This window comes from Triticum urartu, chromosome 1 (genome assembly GCF_003073215.2).
Source record: "Triticum urartu cultivar G1812 chromosome 1, Tu2.1, whole genome shotgun sequence".
Classification (NCBI taxonomy): Eukaryota; Viridiplantae; Streptophyta; class Magnoliopsida; order Poales; family Poaceae; genus Triticum; species Triticum urartu.
This window is the reverse complement of record NC_053022.1, coordinates 77,729,269-77,746,137: the sequence shown is the minus strand read 5'-3', so window position 1 is coordinate 77,746,137 and position 16,869 is coordinate 77,729,269.

Here is a 16,869-nt window from a genome sequence, read left to right as displayed (position 1 = left end):
AGGGAACTTCAAGAAGAATGGCAAGCAAGTTGCCACTCCCATGAAGAAGCCCAAAGCTAGACCCAAGCCTGAAACTGAGTGCTTCTACTGCAAAGGAAATGGTCACTGGAAGCGGAACTACCCCAGTTACGTTGTGATGTTTGGTAGCACACAAAGTGTTCCTCCGGTATGCGGGAGTTGCATGATCTCATAGTCATAGGAACATGTTTAAGTTATGGAGAAAGCAATAGCAACAAACTAAACAATCATCGTGCTAAGCTAACGGGTGGGTCAAGTCAATCACATCATTCTATAATGATGTGATCTCGTTAATCAAATGACAACTCATGTCTATGGTCAGGAAACATAACCATCATTGATTCAACGAGCTAGTCAAGTAGAGGCATACTAGTGACACTCTGTTTGTCTATGTATTCACACATGTACTAAGTTTCTGGTTAATACAATTCTAGCATGAATAATAAACATTTATCATGATATAAGGAAATATAAATAACAACTTTATTATTGCCTTTAGGGCATATTTCCTTCAGTCTCCCACTTGCACTAGAGTCATTAATCTAGATTACATTGTAATGATTCTAACACCCATGGAGTCTTGGTGCTGATCATGTTTTGCTCGTGAGAGAGGCTTAGTCAACGGGTCTGCAACATTCAGATTCGTATGTATCTTGCAAATATCTATGTCTCCCTCCTTGACTTGATCGCGGATGGAATTGAAGCGTCTCTTGATGTGTGCTTGGTTCTCTTGTGAAATCTGGATTCCTTTGCCAAGGCAATTGCACCAGTATTGTCACAAAAGATTTTCATTGGACCCGATGCACTAGGTATTACACCTAGGTCGGATATGAACTCCATCCAGACTCCTTCATTTGCTGCTGCCGAAGCAGCTATGCACTCCGCTCCACACGTAGATCCCGCCACGACGCTCTGCTTGGAACTGCACCAACTGACAGCTCCACCATTTAATAAAAATATGTATCCGGTTTGTGACTTAGAGTTATCCGGATCAGTGTCAAAGCTTGCATCGATGTAACCATTTACGACGAGCTCTTTGTCACCTCCATTAACAAGAAACATATCATTAGTCCTTTTCAGGTATTTCAGGATGTCCTTAACCGTTGTCCAGTGATCCACTCCTGGATTTCTTTGGTACCTCCCTGCTAAACTAATAGCAAGGCACACATCACGTCTGGTACACAACATTGCATACATGATAGAACCTATGGCTGAAGCATAGGGAATGACTTTCATTTTCTCTCTATCTTCTGCAGTGGTCGGGCATTGAGTCCGACTCAACTTCACATCTTGTAACACAGGCAAGAACCCTTTCTTTGCTTGATCCATTTTGAACTTCTTCAAAACTTTATCAAGGTATGTGCTTTATGAAAGTCCAATTAAGCGTCTTGATCTACCTCTATAGATCTTTATGCCCAATATATAAGCAGCTTCACCGAGGTATTTCATTGAAAAATTCTTATTCAAGTATCCTTTTATGCTATTCAGAAATTCAGTATCATTTCTGATCAACAATATGTCATGTACATATAATATCAGAAATGCTACAGAGCTCCCACTCACTTTCTTGTAAATACAGGCTTCTCCAAAAGTCTGTATAAAATCATAAGCTTTGATCACACTATCAAAGCATATATTCCAACTCCGAGAGGCTTGCACCAGTCCATAAATGGATCGCTGGAGCTTGCACACTTTGTTAGCACCTTTAGGATCGACAAAACCTTCTGGTTGCATCATATACAACTCTTCTTTAAGATATCCATTAAGGAATGCAGTTTTGACATCCATTTGCCAAATTTCATAATCATTAAAATGCGGCAATTGCTAACATGATTCGGACGGACTTAAGCATCGCTACGGGTGAGAAGGTCTCATCGTAATCAACTCCTTGAATTTGTCGATAACCTTTTGCAACAAGTCGAGCTTTGTAGACAATAATATTACCGTCAGCGTCAGTCTTCTTCTTGAAGATCCATTTATTCTCTATGGCTTGCAGATCATTGGGCAAGTCAACCAAAGTCCACACTTTGTTCTCATACATGGATCCCATCTCAGATTTCATGGCCTCAAGCTATTTTGCGGAATCTGGGCTCATCATCGCTTCCTCATAGTTCGTAGGTTCGTCATGGTCAAGTAACATGACCTCTAGAACAGGATTACCGTACCACTCTGGTGCAGATCTTACTCTGGTTGACCTACGAGGTTCAGTAGTAACTTGATCAGAAGCTTCATGATCATCATCATTAGCTTCCTCACTTACTGGTGTAGGAATCACTGGAACTCATTTCAATGATGAACTACTTTCCAATAAGGGAGAAGGTACAATTACCTCATCAAGTTCCACTTTCTTCCCACTCACTTCTTTTGAGAGAAACTCCTTCTCTAGAAAGGATCCATTCTTAGCAACGAATATCTTGCCTTCGGATCTGTGATAGAAGGTATAACCAACAGTCTCCTTTAGTTATCCTATGAAGACACATTTCTCCGATTTGGGTTCGAGCTTATTAGGTTGAAGCTTTTTCACATAAGCATCGTAGCCCCAAACTTTAAGAAACAACAACTTGGGTTTCTTGCCAAACCACAGTTCATAAGGTGTCGTCTCAACGGATTTTGATGGTGCCCTATTTAACATGAATGCAGCCGTCTCTAAAGCATATCCCCAAAACGATAGCGGTAAATCAGTGAGAGACATCATAGATCGCGCCATATCTAATAAAGTGCGGTTACGACATTCGGACGCACCATTACGTTATGGTGTTCCAGGTGGCATGAGTTGTGAAACTATTCCGCATTGTTTCAAATGAAGACCAAACTCATAACTCAAATATCGCCTCCATGATCAGATCGTAGAAACTTAATTTTCTTGTTACGATGATTTTCCACTTCACTCTGAAATTCTTTGAACTTTTCAAATGTTTCAGACTTATGTTTCATCAAGTAGATATACCCATATCTGCTCAAATCATCTGTGAAGGTAAGAAAATAATGATATCCACCGTGAGCCTCAATGTTCATTGGACCACATACATCAGTATGTATGATTTCCAATAACTCTGTTGCTCGTTCTATTGTTCCAGAGAATGGAGTTTTAGTTATCTTACCCATGAGGCATGGTTCGCAAGTACCAAGTGATTCATAATCAAGTGATTCCAGAAGTCCATCAGAATGGAGTTTCTTCATGCGCTTTACACCAATATGACCCAAACGGCAGTGCCACAATAAGTTGCACTATCATTATCAACTCTGCATCTTTTGGCTTCAATACTATGAACATGTGTATCACTACTATCAAGATTTAGTAAAAATAGACCACTCATCAAGGGTGCATGACCATAAAAGATATTACTCATATAAATAGAACAACCATTATTCTCTGATTTAAATGAATAACCGTCTCGCATCAAACAAGATCCAGATATAATGTTCATGCTCAACGCTGGCACCAAATAACAATTATTTAGGTCTAAAACTAATCCCTGAAGGTAGATGTAGAGGTAGCGTGCCGAGGCGATCACATCGACTTTGGAACCATTTCCCACGCGCATCGTCACCTCGTCCTTAGCCAATCTTCGCTTAATCCGTAGCCCCTGTTTCGAGTTGCAAATATTAGCAACAAAACCAGTATCAAATACCCAGGCGCTACTGCGAGCATTAGTAAGGTACACATCAATAACATGTATATCAAATATACCTTTCACTTTGCCATCCTTCTTCTCCGCCAAATACTTGGCGGCAGTTCCGCTTCTAGTGACCAGTCCCTTTGTAGTAGAAGCACTCAGTTTTAGGCTTAGGTCCAGACTTGGGTTTGTTCACTTGAGCAGCAACTGGCTTGCTGTTCTTCTTGAAGTTCCCCTTCTTCCCTTTACCCTTTTTCTTGAAAATAGTGGTCTTTTTGACCATCAACACATGATGCTCCTTCTTGATTTCTACCTCCACAACCTTTAGCATTGCGAAGAGCTCAGGAATAGTCTTATCCATCCCTTGCATATTATAGTTCATCACGAAGCTCTTGTAGCTTGGTGGCAGTGATTGAAGAACTCTGCCAATGACACTATCATCAGGAAGATTAACTCCCAGCTGAGTCAAGTGGTTGTGGTACCCAGACATTCTGAATCTACGTTCACCGACAGAACTATTCTCCTCCATTTTGCAGCTGTAGAACTTATTGGAGACTTCATATCTCTCAATCTGGGCATTTGCTTGAAATATTAACTTCAACTCCTGGAACATCTCATATGCTCCATGACATTCAAAACGTCTTTGAAGTCCTGGTTTGGTAACGCCCTCGATGCGGCTATATCTCCCACGTGTTGAAGCACGACTTAGAGGCATAACCGCATTGAAAGCAATGTCGCAAGTGAGGTAATTTACACAACCCATGTAATACATTAGGGGAAAAGATACATAGTTGGCTTACAATCGCCACTTCACACCAAATACATGAATAAAGCATTACAATCCAGATACAAAACGGTCGGCTATGGAACCAAAATAAAAGAAGAACCCCAAAATGCGACAAAGTCCCGATCGACCCCAACTGGGCTCCACTACTGATCAACTAGAACGAAAACAACACAAAGGACAAGATCTTCATCGAGCTCCTCCTTGAGCTTAGTTGCGTCAACTGCACGGACTCATCGGCACCTGCAAACTGGTTTTGGAAGTATCTGTGATCACGGGGACTCAGCAATCTCGCACGCTCGCGATCAAGACTATTTAAGCTTATGGGTAGGTAAAGGTATGAGGTGGAGCTGCAGCAAGCGACTAGCATATATGGTGGCTAACATACGCAAAAGAGAGCGAGAAGAGAAAGCAAAGCACGGTCGAGAATCTATGATCAAGAAGTGATCCTAGAACAACCTACGTCAAGCATAACTCCAACACCGTGTTCACTTCCCGGACTCCATCGGAAAGAGACCATCACGGTTACACACGCGGTTGATGCATTTTAATTAAGGTCAACTTCAGGTTTTCGTTTCAGGTTTTCTACAACCGGACGTTAACAAATTCCCATCTGCCCATAACCGCGGGCACGGCTTTCAAAAGTTCAAATCCCTGCAGGGGTGTCCCAACTTAGTCCATCACAAGCTCTCACGGTCAACGAAGGATATTCCTTCTAGCGAGACATTCCGATCAGACTCGGTATCCCGGTACAACAAGACATTTCGACAGGGTAAAACTAAACCAGCAACACCGCCCGAATGTGCCGACAAATCCCGATAGGAGCTGCACATATCTCTTTCTCAGGGCACACTCAGATGAGCCAGACGTCGGGTAAGCCAGCCCAGAGTTGCCCCTGGTAGCCTCGGACATCGCTCAGTTGGACCAACACTCAGAGGAGCACTGGCCCGGGGGGGTAAAATAAAGATGACCCCTGGGCTGGCCGACCCAAGGGAAAGAAAAAGGCTAGGTGGCGAATGGTAAAACCAGTGTTGGGCATTGCTGGAAGAGCTTTACTTAAGGCGAACTGTCAAGGGGTTCCCATTATATAGCCCAACCGCTGTAAGGAACGCAAAATCCGGGAACATAACACCGATATGACGAAAACTAGGGCGGCAAGAGTGGAACAAAACACTAGGCATAAGGCCGAGCCTTCCACCCTTTACCAAGTATATAGATGCATTAATTAAATAAGAGATATTGTGATATCCCAACAGGTAAACATGTTCCACCAAGGAACAACATCTCCATGTTCCAACAAGGAACAAACTTCAACCTTCACCTGCAACTAACAACGCTATAAGAGGGGCTGAGCAAAGCGGTAACATAACCAAACAACGGTTTGCTAGGACAAGATGGGTTAGAGGCTTGGTTCAACAATATAGGAGGCATGATAAGCAAGTGGTAGGTATCGCAGCATAGGCATAGCAAAAGAGCGAGCATCTAGCAAGCAAAGATAGAAGTGATTTCGAGGGTATGATCATCTTGCCTGAAATCCCGCAAGGAAGAAGAATGAGTCCATGAAGAAGACAAACGGACGTAGGCGAACAAGTCATCACAAACGCGACGTTATCGGAACCAACCCGAAGAAGCACACACCAGAAAGAAGCACACAACATAGTAAACAACCAACACATGAACATGATATGACATGCGGGATGCGGTATGTGATGCATATGCATGATTTGACAAGGAATGATTGAACCTGGCCTCAACTTGGAAATCCAAGTGTGCCACTGGAAAGGTGAGATGAAATCGCTTGAAAACGATATAAAGATCACCGGAATCGGAGTTACATTTTGGAAATGGCGAGCAATTCAAATATGGCCCCGGTCTGCGATAAACAGCAAGTAGCCATCTAAATGCAACAAGACAAACATGCTACAGCACCCAAACATGGCAACAAAATACATGGCAGGGATCCACTCATGATGCTTAAAAAAAGATGAACACTGAGCTATGGCCAATTCATCCATTAACAGGTTCAAACAAGCATGGCAAAAATGCATTTGGTAAACAGATTTCAGACTTAGTGAAATTAACACTTGTCTGGAAATTCAGATCAGGTAGCACTCTTTGGAGAATGAAAACAATATGCTACAGGACCTAAACATGGCAAAGTAAAGCATGGCATGGAGCTAGTCAAAGAGCTTAACAAAAGTCCCTTAGTGACCTTGAGCCAAAAGGGATCATAAAATACAATTGCAAGCATGTGAACATAGCAAAAACATAATCAGATTACAGACTTAGTGAAAAACTGGAGCATGCGAATCAGATATCAAGTAGGCATGTTTACGAGCTCGATGCACTCACTATAGAGCAAGTCATGACAATCTAAGCATACACCCATCAAGAATACACATTATACAAGCTATACATGGCAAGAACAATAACATGGCATGCACGGATCAACTACAATATCCTCGGCAAAATCGCTAACAAGTAGACAATCTGCCCAGATTCACGAAATAGCAAAAGTAGAGCTCGATTGACTCAAGCTAGGGTTCTCCATAATTTCAAACAAAGACATTGATGGATAGAGCACTACAAGATTAACAAAACATCCTTACTGATGATCCTCAAAAGAGGCACGGATCACTAGGAAACAACATGAACATACGGCATATTGAGATAAACAGATCAAGGACTTAGTGGAATTGCTAAGTCCCTGAAATCGGCATTAACGAAAGCACTACTTAGCAAGCTTGTGCTAGTCACCACACACATCACAAAAATACATGGATGGCACCTCTGGAAAGATGACAAAGCATACAACAAAACTCATGTAGAGCTCAAGGGCATATCATGCTCACAATAATCATGGCAAAAATGTCAAATAGCTATTTAGAGCAGCAGATCTGACAATTAACTCAAATAGCTCTCTTCCAATAGCATTTCGGGCATCAAGATGAGCTCAAATGAAAATGATGCAATGAGATGAAATGATGTGCTCTCTGAGATGAACATTTTGATATGCTACACGCGCAAAACGGAGCTACGGATGCAAAGTTACGGCATGATGAACATGTGCATATGAAACATGGAAATCTCGGGGACTTAGAAGAAATTATACCCTCCGCGAAAAGTCAACGGGACGGAGGGATCCGGGACGACGAGATCCGGATCGGGCGAGGGTGCGTTTGGTTCGGGTGAGTGGTGGATCTCGTCCACCTTCTTCTCCGGATCCGGCCGACGAGGGACGAAATCCGGCGAGGTCGAAGACGGGGCGGCGCACGCCGGCGCGGCTGCCGAAGCTTGCAGCGGCGAGAAGAGGCGGCAGGGAGGCTCGGTCGCTGAGGCACGGAGGAGGAGGTCCACGGCGCGGCGGCGGAAGCAAGATCCGGCGGCGAACCTCGCCGGCGGGAGGTCTTGCGGCAGGGTACAGGGAGCTCGGGCCCCGGCGACGACGTGCTCGCCGTGGTGGCTCGCCGGCGTGGGGAGGATACAAGGCGGCGCGGCGACGTTGCCTGGCGGCGGCGGAGCATGCCGGGCGGCGCGGCCGGGGCAGGCGCCGGTGGTGGCGAAGCGCGGCGGAGGAGGCTCGGTCCGGGCGGCGTGCGGTTGCCGGCGAAGGAGGAGAAGCTCGGGCGGCGGCATGCGCGAACGGGCACGGGCAGCGGAGATGCGCGGGCCGGGCGGGCCGGCCTCGGGCCGGGCGGGCCGCGGCGGCTGGTGGAAGGACGGCGGGACAGGTGGCGGCATCCGATAGGAGGAGAGCGACGGCGGCGCGACGTGTCATGCTCCGATTGGTCGGAGTAAGGTGGCGGTGGCGGCGGACATGTCCGGAGTGGGAGGAAGAAAGGTCCGGCGGCGCGAGGGAAGAGATCTAGGGTTTGTACTGCGCGAAAATTTCGGAGGAGAGCACATATTTATAGGTAGAGGGAGTTAGGAGAGTCCAAATGAGGTGCGGTTTGCGGCCACACGATCGTGATCGAACGACCGAGACGATGGAGGAGGTTTAGGTGGGTTTTGGGCCACTTTGGAGGGGTGTTGGGCTGCAACACACATGAGGCCTTTTCGGTTCCTCGGTTAACCGTTGGAGCATCAAACGAAGTCCAAATGGTACGAAACTTGACAGGCGGTCTACCGGTAGTAAACCAAGGCCGCTTGGCAAGTCTTGGTCCAATCCGGAAATGTTTAACCCCCAAACACGAGAAGAAGGTAGAAATGACCACCGGAGGAGAACGGAGCGCCGGAATGCAAAACGAACAACGGGAAAAATGCTCGGATGCATGAGACGAACATGTATGCAGATGAAATGCACATGATGACATGATATGCAATGCATGACATGCAAGCAATGACAAGGCAACAACAGCGAATAACTGGAGGACACCTGGCACATCGGTCTCGGGGCGTTAACTGGTTCTAAGCCGTAAAGCATGGCACACTGAACTATCGAGTAGTCATCAGCTTTGCTCTGCCAGGTGTTCACAACATCTAGCATTGCTCCTGCAGCGGGTTTGTCACCTAGCGGTGCTTCCAGGACGTAATTCTTCTGTACAACAATGAGGATAATCCTCAAGTTACGGACCCAGTCCGTGTAGTTGCTACCACCATCTTTCAACTTAGATTTCTCTAGGAACGCATTAAAATTCAACGGAACAACAACACGTGCCATCTATCTACAACAACATAGACATGCAAAATACTACCAAGTACTAAGTTCATGATAAATTAAAGTTCAATTAATCAAATTACTTATGAACTCCCACTTAGATAGACATCTCTCTAATCATCTAAGTGATCATGTGATCCATACCAACTAAACCATGTCCGATCATCATGTGAGATGGAGTAGTTTTCAATGGTGAACATCACTATGTTGATCATATCTACTATACGATTCATGCTCGACCTTTCGGTCTCAGTGTTCCGAGGCCATATCTGCATATGCTAGGCTCGTCAAGTTTAACCCGAGTATTTTGCGTGTGCAAAACAGGCTTGCACCCGTTGTATGTGAACGTAGAGCTTATCACACCCGATCATCACGTGGTGTCTCGGCACGACGAACGGTAGCAACGGTGCATACTTAGGGAGAACACTTGTACCTTGAAATTTAGTGAGAGATCATTGTCGGTGTCAAAACCGGCGGATCTCGGGTAGGGGGTCCCGAACTATGCGTCTAAGGCAGATGGTAACAGGAGGCGGGGGACACGATATTTACCCAGGTTCGGGCCCTCTCGATGGAGGTAATACCCTATGTCCTGCTTGATTGATCTTGATGATATGAGTATTACAAAAGTGATCTACCATGAGATCGAAGAGGCTAAACCCTAGAAGCTAGCCTATGGTATGATTGTATGTTGTCCTACGGACTAAACCCTCCGGTTTATATAGACACCGGAGGGGGCTAGGGTTACACATAGTCAGTTACAAGGAAGAAGATCTACATATCCGTATTACCAAGCTTGCCTTCCACACCAAGGAGAGTCCCATCCGGACACGGGACGAAGTCTTCAATCTTGTATCTTCATAGTCCAACAGTCCGGCCAAAGGATATAGTCCGGCTGTCCGGAGACCCCCTAATCCAGGACTCCCTCAGTAGCCCCTGAACCAGGTTTCAATGACGATGAGTCCGACGCGCAGATTTGTCTTTGGCATTGCAAGGCGGGTTCTTCCTCCGAATACTCCATAGAAGATTTTGAACACAAGGATAGTGTCCGGCTCTGCAAAACAAGTTCCACATACCATCGTAGAGAGAACAATATTTCCAAAAATCTAATCTGCCAACACGTTTAGCAACATGACATCATGCCATGGCCCAGTCATTATTCGAACCATCTTTCTCAACTAGCTACTGCACATATCGCGAGGTGGTTTCCTTGGCACGGCTTGTCGAAGCAGATATCATGTCCCATCATCACGGTATTCTCATCAATATGGATGTGGGTAACCCAACCGCGCCATCAATTATGGTGCTTGGGGAATAAGAGGTTTTACCAGGTGAGTGGGGAGGCGTCGGTGTCAAAACCGGTGGATCTCGGGTAGGGGGTCCCGAACTATGCGTCTAAGGCGGATGGTAACAGGAGGCAGGGGACACAATGTTTACCCAGGTTCGGGCCCTCTTGATGGAGGTAATACCCTACATCCTGCTTGATTGTTCTTGATGATATGAGTATTACAAGAGTTGATCTACCACGAGATCAAAGAGGCTAAACCCTAGAAGCTAGCCTATGGTATGATTGTATCTTGTCCTACGGACTAAAACCCTCCGATTTATATAGACACCGGAGGGGGCTAGGGTTACACAAGATCGGTTACAAAGGAGGAGATATACATATCCGTATTGCCTAGCTTGCCTTCCATGCCAAGTAGAGTCCCATCTGGACACGGGACGAAGTCTTCAATCTCGTATCTTCATAGTCCAATAGTCCGGCCAAAGGATATAGTCCGGCTGTCCGGAGACCCCCTAATCCAGGACTCCCGCAGTAGCCCCTGAACCAGGCTTCAATGACGATGAGTCCGGCACGCAGTGTTGTCTTCGGCATTGCAAGGTGGGTTCCTCATTCGAATACACCACAGAAGAGTTTGAATACAAGGATAGTGCCCGACCCTGCAAAATAAGTTCCACATACCACCGTAGAGATAATAATATTTCCACAAATCTAATCTGCTGACACATTTTGACAACATGACATCACGCCATGGCCCGGTCATTATTCGAACCGTTTTTCTTAACCAGTTCCGCACATAACGCGAGGCGGTTTCCTTGACTCGTCTTGTCAAAGCAGAGATCGTGTTCCCCTTATCACGGGATTCTCATCAATACAAACGTGGGTAACCCAACCGTGCCTATTGGTATGACTCCTAGATCTTAGGTAAGTCTCAAACGGCCACGAGGAGGACTCCTGATATTCACCCTCTTTATAAAGGGGACAAGGCCTTTTCTTTTTTCCCTCCCACGCTCGAGTTCCAACACCCCAAGCTCAGGTCAGGTGCTTCGGACCTTCAACTATGTCCGGATCCAACCTTCAAGGTAGGTGGATGCCTTCCTCCGTCACAGAGGAGGACATCAAGAAGTTGAGAGAGGCCAGATATCTGACCGCCGAAATTTCGCATAGGCTGCCCGCCCGAGGGCAGGTCGTCCCTACTCCCGAACCCAACGAGAGCGTTGTGTTCATCTCCCACTTCCTCCGAGGACTAGGCCTCGCTTTGGATCCCTTTGTTAGGGGTCTTATGTTCTATTACGGGCTGGATTTTCACGATCTGGCCCCGGATTCCCTTCTTCACATCTCGTCATTTATTGTCGTATGTGAGGCCTTCCTCCGCATTACCCCTCACTTCGGCCTGTGGCTCAAGACCTTCGATGTGAAGCCGAAGATGATCGAGGGGCAGCACACAGTGTGCGGAGGTGCTCTAATAAGAAAAATCGCTGACGCTCCATGGCCAGAGGGTTCCTTCCTAGAGGTGTCCGGATTGTGGCAGCGGGAGTGGTTTTATGTCATAGCTCCCCGAAGTGCCAAGTGGGTAGCTGCCCCCGCCTTTCGCTCGGCCCCCCACCGCAACTGATGTCATGGATCTACAGGGGGCTGAGCTGGGGTCCAGCCAAGGACGTGCCAATAATGCAAAGCCGTATCCGAGATCTCTTTGAGAGAGATTTCAGTCTGGTTATGGTAATGCAAGTTATGCTGGTTCGTCGAGTACAACCTTGCAAACACCGGCCCCTCCACATGTGGGAATTCAACACGGAAGGACCGCGTGCTTTTCAACATTTCCTCGGCATGACGCACGAAGAGATGTACAAATCGTTCTTCGGACCCCAAATAGAGTGTCCGGACACCACCGAGGACGTGGGCCTGAGCTGCAACCGCCCCGCTGCCCAAGTAAGTAATCCCATGCCGAACCTGTTGTCCTTTTATTTATCATGGCATCATTCTAAAGAGCCGCCTTTTGACCAGGACTGGATAACAAAGGCGATGATGATTAGGTGTTCGGCCCCCCTTCCTGAGGGCTTGGACAATTCGGTACTGGACAAGATGCTTGAGCCGGCGCCTTATCCAGTGTCCTCAAAGGAAGATGATGGGGGGAATAAAGAGGGCGAAAGCGGGCCTCACTCGCTACTTATTCCATCCGGGGGAATGAGCACCTCCGCGAGGGAGGACGATCAAAGGGAAGAATCTGACATTCTCTCCCTGGGGAAGGAAGAGGACTACCTCTGAAGATCCGGAAACCAAGGTTTCCAAACGGGAGAAGAAATCTTCATCAGAGGGTCATGCCTCGGAGGGTATTCTTGCCGCACAATGTCCGCGCGGGGATCAGCCCTCTACCGAGCTGTAAGTAATCGAAAAGTACTTAATAGTGAAAACATCCTACCTTACTTCCGAAGACAATAACCGATGCTTATAGATTATAGTCCGGATCGCAGCCCTTCTCGACAGAGTTCATCTTCGGGGGATCTTCTTTCGGAGATGATGGAGACCGAAACGCCTCCCCCGGACACCCCGGCTCAAGAAGCGGGCGACCTTGAAGTGTCGTCACGAAGTGTATCTCCGGATCCACTAGGGCTAGAGGATAACCCTTTGGCTGCCCGGAGTCCCCAGTATCCAGCTCCTAAGGAGAGCGACAGCAAGGGTCCATAGAGTGTGCGGTCGGACGCGCTGAAGGATCTTCTAGGGCAAGCTGCCGTCTCGGAAGCGCATCGTACGCTAATGGGTACGGTAATTGAAAGGATTTCATCCGCTGAAAGCGATTTGCATGAAGCCTTTATGAGTCTGCTGAAAGGCTTCGAGGTACGTGAAATAATATATGTTTTTAATAGTACCGCATACGTTAGATATGCCCTATGCAGATGGTAGCCCCTGAGACTCTGGTTGTCATCGAAAACGGTGGCAAACAGAGGATCATAGTCCCAGGTAATAACCAGACCGCCTTTATGTGCAGGTGGCTGAAGCTCTGGTGGCTAGCCAGACTGATGGGTTTGCCGAGCTAAAGCGGCAACTTGAGGCGGCAGATGCCGACATCGTGCTTGTCAACAAGCGGCTTGACAAGGCACAGGGTGAGTGATTTTTCTGGTGATCATCACATAATAAGAGTAGCATGATGCCAGTACCTTTAATATATTATGACTGTAGATGGAGCTGCCACCGCGGAGACCCTTCGGGCGGAGCTTGCCCGAGCCAAGGAGCAAGCAAGGAGTAGCAATGTGGCCGCTTTAAAGGCAGCCGAAGAGTTAAGGGCCGAACAGGCACGCATTGTGAGAGCAAGGGAAAAATAGCCAAGATGGCTGTAGAGTTAAAAGATGCCGCTGACCATTACCAACTTCTTGAAGAAGAAAACCAGGCGAAGGAGACGGGCCTGGAGAAGGCTCGGCTGGCTGCCAAGGAAGCCCGCTCCAAAATTAGAGCGACGAAGGAGGAGCTGAATCAAGCTGCAGATATCGTGTCTGGGAAGCCCTTCTTGTTGCGGACTAAGTTCGGAGATCCGAAGTATGCTCCTCTAGACTGGCTATGGAGTTCTGCGGACGCCTACATGGATTTGGCTGCAAGTGCTGCTGATGCGACCGAGTACTTCAAGGATCAGAAAGGTCCCGAAGTGGAAAAGCTGTTCTGGTCACAGTTTCACGCTCCAGTCTGTCCGCTGCTGTTGAATGAGTGATTGGCCGAGTGGGCCGAGCTCCATAGGTTGTCCGGACTTTCCATGAGGTCCGTTGTGGATCACCTGTGGCCGGGAGGGCGAAGGCCGAATAGCTACTTTAGCTTAGTGCAACAATTCCTTGGTGCTGTGCCACGCATCGATGCTGTAAAGAAACCGGCATGCATAGAAGGTGCGCGGATGGCCTTTGCCCGTGTCAAGACATACTGGGCGGAGATGGAGGCCACCACTGTTGCGACACAGGGTTCGGCCGTAGGCCGAGTGGCTGCCGAGCACTACTTTGAAGAAGTTCTTGAAGGCCCTCATTCGATAGAGGCTCAGTGCTCGAAGAATGTTATTTTCCAGTGACATGTATTCCCATTGTACAAACAATGTTTTACTGAATTATCAAGGCTGTATTTATACTTTTGCCCGAAAGTACTATGATGCCTCCTGTGCGGCCGTTTATGTATACATGTGTATAACCTGAAAGTTTGCAGTCGTCGGCTTCCGCCCCCACGCATATAATGCGGGGGTGTTCGCAAAAGATGCATATCCACACTTGATCCAACGTCTTGGTCCGTTAAGGAGGTGATAGCACAGCGAACGAGGCAATCGGACTATATTGCTTTAACACTTTCACTTAGCCATAGGAGTTTGGCAGTGGGGCTATTATATAGCCCTTGGTACTTTTGCGCTCGTCCGAATACGGGCCGCGTACGTACATGACTGGGAAACGGCCCTTTGTTAATGCGGAGGAATCCCAAAGATTCCGATGAGTCATTGAGTGGTTGACTAGTCTCTCGCTATATCATGACAGTCAGTTTTCGGCTTTCTCTACTGAGGTGCTCACCCAGATGAACCAGGGCACAATCGCAGTAGTTCTCCCAGTGCTACCTTAGACGATATAACGGAACGTAAGGTACCAAAATGTGGGAGCCGCGCAAACCCAACATTTGACCAAAGACATGATTCGGAGCTGATGCATATAGGGCCAAACTCGCAACGCCTAACACTCCCTAAGGTGTTCGGTCTTTATAACATATACCGGGCTAAACAATGCCCTTAATAAGAAACCCCATATGTCCAGGTACGTGCAAAATTCTGGCGTGGCCACATGCCAATAACGTCAGCATCCTTCTCGGTTGTGTGGAGTATCCAGAGGATGTGAGCAACAAGAGACAGTAAAAAAGGTTTACGCAGGGTCTTAATCGAAAAAGAAACCTTTGGGCGGGTCCCTGCTGCACGTCTGCACCTGTTTCTCCGTTGTGCCGTGTCCTGGACGGGTGTAGCACGTTTTTCATTTGCAAAAGGAAAGGACTTAGGTGAAAGTTGCCGTGCCAAAAAGAATAATTGGTTATTGTCAATGAACTATCAAAATTCAAGAGAAGCCTAGTTGAGCCGGGCTGGCCCTGATTACATGCGGGAAGCCCCTGGTATCGTTTTATGAGGGTTCAAAAACCAATCTCATGTATATATGATGGAACGCCAGATTCGTCTAACCATGTCTGTGGTCTTGATGACCTGCCATTTTTTCTGGTTGGTGAGGTCGTCTAGTTTGCGGCTGTTAGAGCCGCCGCGTCCTCTTCCGTACGTAAAAAACATTCGGTATTTCCGCTAACTGTGATGATGCCACATGGACCGGGCATCTTGAGCTTGAGAAAAGGATAATGCGGTATTGCGTTAAAACGAGTGAAAGCCTCCCTTCCGAGTAGTGCTTGATAATCACTTCGGAATGGAGCGATGTGAAAAGTTAACGTTTCGCTTCGGAAGTTATCGGGAGAACGGAATACCACCTCTAGTAGTAGAGAGCCCGTACATCGGGCCTCTTGGCCTGGTATTACTCCCTGGAAGGTAGTATTACTGTGGCTTATTTGTGTCGGGTCTATCCCCATTTTGCGGACTGTGTCCTGATATATCAGATTTAGATCACTGCCGCCGTCCATGAGGACCCGTGTGAAATGGTACCCATTTATTATTGGGTCTAATACCAAGGCTGTCAGTCCTTCGTGCCGGATATTTGTAACGTGATCCCTATGATCAAAAGTGATCGGGTAGGCCAACCAGGGGTTGAAACTAGGGGTGATGGGCTCTATGGCGCGTGTGCATCGGAGTGCATGATTGCTTCTCCTCTTTGTCACATGGATCACATTTACTGTTTTAATCTCCGGTGGGAACTTTTTCTGTCCTCCAACGTTTTGCTGGCAAGGTTCCTCCTCGTCTTCGCTTGGTGTCTCTTCCCCTTTGTGTTCGGCGTTTAGCTTACCGGCCTGCTTGAAGACCCAGCATTCTCGGTGGTTATGATTTGCAGGTTTGTTTGGGGTGCCGTGAATCTGACAGAGTTTGTCAAGAATTTTTTTAGGCCAGATTGTCCTTCTCTGCTGCCTTTGAAAGGGTTTTTCCGCTGACCTGGTCGGGAGCCCCTGAATCCGGCGTTTACCGCCGTGTTATCTGGGCTACCTTCTTTATTTCGACGCTTGTTTTTATTGCGTCGTGGTTTACCATTGCCATCCCTGACTTCGGATGTGCTTGGGTCGCTGGTGCTGCTACGGGCCAACCAGTTGTCCTGCCCGCGCAAAAGAGGGTCATGAGGCTTGTTAGGGCTGCCATTGTTCTCGGTTTTTCTTAACCAAGGTGTCTGGCTAGCCATTCGTCTCGGACGCTGTGTTTAAAAGCTGCTAAGGCTTCGGCGTCTGGACAGTCGATGATTTGGTTCTTCTTGGTGAGGAACCTGTTCCAAAGCTTTCGGGCAGACTCTCCGGACTGTTGGATTATATGACTTAAATCGTCTGCATCCGGAGGTTGGACATAAGTCCCTTGAAAATTGGCCCGAAAAGC